Genomic DNA, 5042 nt, shown 5'->3' with positions numbered 1-5042 from the left:
GATAATGTCCGTCGTGATCTATCTTGGTAGATACGGATTCCCAAAATACGCTGTGCCTCACCCAGATCTTTCATCTGGAAATGGTTCTTCAACCATTCTTTAACCGAAGATAGGAGAGGAATGTTATTCCCAATCAAGAGTATGTCATCGACATACAATATCAAGAACACAATCTTGCTCCCACTTGACTTGATATATAAGCATGGTTCCTCGACCGATCGAGTAAAACCATACTCTTTTATCACTTGGTCGAAACGATGATTCCAACTCCGAGAAGCTTGCTTAAGTCCATAAATGGAACGCTTAAGCTTGCATACTTTATTAGGATGTTTAGGATCTATGAAACCTTCGGGTTGCACCATGTACAACTCTTCCTCCAAATAACCGTTTAAGAAGGCGGTTTTGACATCCATTTGCCAAATCTCATAATCATGAAATGCGGCAATTGCTAAGATTATCCGAATGGAACGTAGCATGACTACAGGTGCAAAAATCTCATCATGATGCAATCCTTGCACTTGAGTGAAACCTTTTGCCACAAGTCGTGCCTTATAGATATCTGGTTGCGCGTCTAAAGAACGCTTTATTTTGTAAAGTCATTTGCACTGTAGAGGTTTTACCTTATTAGGTAAATCAACTAGATCCCATACGTTATTCTCATACATGGAGTCCATCTCGGATTGCATGGCTTCAAGCCATAGCTTTGAGTCGGAACTGGCCATAGCACTTTTATAGGTTGCGGGTTCATTACTTTTTAGAAGTAAAACGTCATTCTCCTCGACCATACCAATGTATCTGTCCGGAGGATGAGAGTCTCTACCCGACCTCCTAGGTTCCTCAGGAATATTAACCGTATCATCAGTTGGAGGTACAGCTTCCTCCATCTGTTCCTCGGTTGTTGGTTATGGAATCTCCGACAGCTCGAAGGTTCTATTACTCGACTTGTTCTCGAGAAATTCTTTCTCTAAGAACGTCGCACTAGCCGCAACAAAAACTCGATGTTCGGTAGGCGAGTAGAAGTAATGACCAAATGTTACTTTTGGATAACCTATAAAGTATGTCTTGACCAATCGCGGGCCGAGCTTATCCTCATGTCTCTCCTTGACATAAGCCTCGCAGCCCCAAACCCGAATAAAGGACAAGTTAGGGACCGTTCCCTTCCACATTTCATATGGAGTCTTGTCGACAGCTTTAGACGGACTTCGGTTAAGTATAAGAGCGGCTGACAAAAGAGCATAACCCCATAATGAATCAGGCACTACGTTGTGACTCATCATGGATCGAACCATATCTAGTAAGGTTCGATTTCTCCGTTCGGACACACCATTTAATTGAGGTGTTCCAGGTGGAGTTAACTGCAAAACGATTCCACAGTTTTTCAGGTGTTGATCAAACTCATTTGAAAGATATTCGCCACCCCGATCTGAACGAAGTGCTTTAATCTTTCTACCCAGTTGGTTCTGTACCCTATTCTGGTATTCTTTGAATTTCTCAAAGGACTCACTTTTATGCTTCATTAAGTAGACATATCCGTATCTACTCAAGTCGCCCGTGAAAGTGATAAAATATCTATAGCCATATCTAGCGGTAATTGACATAGGTCTACATACGTCCGTATGTATGAGTCCTAATAGGTCACTAGCGCGCATTCCAACACCTTTGAAGGAAATTCGAGTCATCTTGCCAATGAGACATGATTCACACGTGCCATATGTAGAAAATACGAATGCGGGAATAGTCCCATTATCGACGAGTTTCTTTACGTGTTTCTCATTTATGTGTCCCATTCGACAATGCCATAGATAGGTTTGATCTTTGTCTCCAACCTTTAATTTCTTATTATTCAAGTGTAATACTTCCGTGGTTTGATCTAAGATATAAATTCCATTCATGGAAACTGCTTTGCCATAAATCATTTCATTAAAAGAGAAAATACAACTATTATCCTTTATTGAAAATGTAAAACCGTCTTTAGCAAGTACGGAAACAGAAATAATATTCTTAGATAAACTGGGTACATAGTAACAGTTATTTAAAGATAACTCAAAACCACTAGGGAGTTGGATTAAATATGTTCCCTTCGAGGCAGAACAACTCGTGCTCCATTCCCGACTCGCAGGTCCACATCACCTTTTTCGAGAGGTGTGATGTTCTTTAGGCCCTGCAAATGATTACACAGATGAGAACCACAACCAGTATCTAGTACCCAAGTTCCAAAACTTGCATGGTTAATCTCAATCATATGAATATAAGATGACATACCAACAGGAACGACGCGGTCTGCCTTGATGTCCTCACGGTAGACGGGACAGTTCCTCCTCCAATGTCCAGTCTTGTGACAATGGTGGCACTCTATGTCACCGCCCTTGCTCTTTGTCTTGCCCTGTGAGCCACTAGTCTCACCAGGCGCACTCTTACCGTTTCCTGGCTTCTTAAACTTTGGCTTACCTACAAATAGGTCGCCATGAGCCTTGCCCTTACCTTTACCTTTGTAAATCGTGAGAATATCCTGCTTCACGCTCCCACTCAATTTCATATCCTTCTCGGTCTGTACGAGAAGGGAGTGTAGGTCATGAGGACTCCTTTTCAAGTCATTCATATAGTAGTTCGCCCTGAAAAGGGCAAAACCATCGTGAAGAGAATGAAGCATTCGGTCAATGACAATGCTCTCTCACTGATTTTACAATTCAGTGCCTCCAGCTTCTCGACATTCTCAATTATGTGAAGAATGTGTGGGCTAACCGGTTGGCCCTTCTGGAGTTTCGCATCAAAGAAGCGACAGGTATGCTCATATGTAACGATTCTCGGTGCCTTTGAGAACTCGTTAGTGAGCATGGTGAAAATCTTGTTTGTACCTTGGGCAATGAAGCGTCTCTGCAAATTGGTTTCCATTACAAAGATGAGTACGTTCTTTATCGCACCCGCTTCCATAACGAAATCACTATAAGCCAGTGACTCATTGACTCCTGCATTTGGGCCTGGGTTGACCGGTATTGGCTCAGTTAAATACCTGAGCTTACCGTCGCGATGGACATTCCGTAGTGCCGCCTCCCAGTCCGCAAAATTGGACCCATCATTCTTCAGTCGAGTGGACTGATTCATTTGGTCCATAAACATTTTTAGCTAGGACGAACGATCTAGTGTGGCACTAGGCATTGGGATTGCGTTATTTCCAGCCATTTGTTGTAACAGTATTATTGATAATAAACGTGTTCTACACTGCGAAAGAAGAATAAAATAATAAGCATGTGCATCGTTTTATTTTAAGTCTAATGAACTAATGTCATAACGCGAAGACTAAAAAACATTTATACAATTGACCTCCCTCAAGAATTATATAAATGACCCCAAGACTCAATTCTCTGTAAATTGATAAGCTAACCTTTTAGCTAATTTTACCGTTAGAATTCTTGGTTGATAAATTTCTGTAAATTCTATCTATAGTCCATCATAATCACGAGAAACTCTTCGGACTATGATGTTGAGGTAAACTAAGTCAACACAACTACTTACCCAACGTAGAAGGGGTCATATTAGGCCTACCGACGAAGAAGGGATTCATAGATGTTTGCCCTTATAAAGACTAATCTCAATTTCCGTTTTAGAGGAAAATCCCATCAACTTTATTTTAATTCATTTTAAGTGAACTATAATCTAGCATGCGAGAATGAATAAACTAAGGTGATGGCTTAAAGACTGTGACATCTGCATGTCCATGAAAACTAACATTCAACCTATATGAGTCAATTTTCATGCATTTTAGTAGTAGGTGGTTTGGTTTTAGGCGGAATATGATGCATAAAACTAACATGTGAATGAAAAGCAATAAGAATGAAAAGACGTAAAAACAGTAAAAGTCCTAGTGTGGCCTATCCTATCAAAATGAACAATAAATACAAGTTTGGAATCCATCCTAGGACCCGAGAAGCTTGTCTTGATGTTCCATCTTGATCCATGTAGCGGGAGTGAGCTCCAATCTTCATCTTTAGTCTTCTTTGAAATTACAATAAATAAAATTACATAATTGACCTATTTATTACATTCTAATTCCAAAACCCGAAACTAAAATAAAGGAGATTCGAGATCTCATAATTACATAAGAAATCATGTTTCCTTCATTACGAAAACATAATTTGACTAAGGCCACACTAAGTATAACAAATTACAACCGATTGCAAAAATAAATACGTAAATAAAATTCATTCATTCGATTCATTCACCAAAATTAAAAGCATCAACTAAAATAAATTAAACATGCATAACACATTTCCTTAATTATGTTTATTAATTTATCCAAACCACCTATTTAAATTAAATTAAGTGACAATTCCGCAATTTAATCACATTAATTTCATACTTAATCCATATTAAACTTGTAGTATGAATTCTATCCGTCTAAATTTTAAACCGCTTTAAAATAACTCGGTATCTTTAAATTGTGAACCGATTCACAATAACTAATTGGCCAAAATAAAAAAATAAAAACCAATATATCTTCCTTTTAGGTCTCGGCGAAAAGGAAAACAAAATTTTTTTTTTTATTTGTAAACTCAGCTCACGGCGAAAAAAAACAGCCAATAAATTTTTTTTTTTTTTCGGAAATAAGGCAAAAACAAGGAAAAAAAACTTTCCTTTTCTTTTTCTTTTAGATTCGGCAATTAAAAAAACAATAACCCAAAAACAGTTTTTTTTTTTTTTTTTTAAGAATACTGTTCACGGTGAACAGTACCGAACAAAAATCAACGGCAAAAGAAATAAAAATAAAACAGCCGTCACAAAAAAAACTTGCGGCAAGAATTGCCCTAAAACAAAACCGATGAAGAAAATGTTTACAGTTGCCATATAGAACGTGATTTAGCAAGTGAATTAATGAACATGATTAATCTTATATGCTACAACTATATAGCAAAAACAAGTTCTTGTCTCATCGACATGATTATTCCAGTAACAATTTAATTTAATCCGAATTAAATCAAGGTATCTACAAATTCATTTTATTATCATCTTAACATATTAAAACAATAATTCATATGAATCAAATG

Source organism: Silene latifolia, unplaced genomic scaffold, assembly GCF_048544455.1.
Source record: "Silene latifolia isolate original U9 population unplaced genomic scaffold, ASM4854445v1 scaffold_96, whole genome shotgun sequence".
NCBI lineage: Eukaryota > Viridiplantae > Streptophyta > Magnoliopsida > Caryophyllales > Caryophyllaceae > Silene > Silene latifolia.
The sequence above is the reverse complement of the archived record's forward strand: the minus strand, read 5'-3'. Positions refer to the sequence as shown.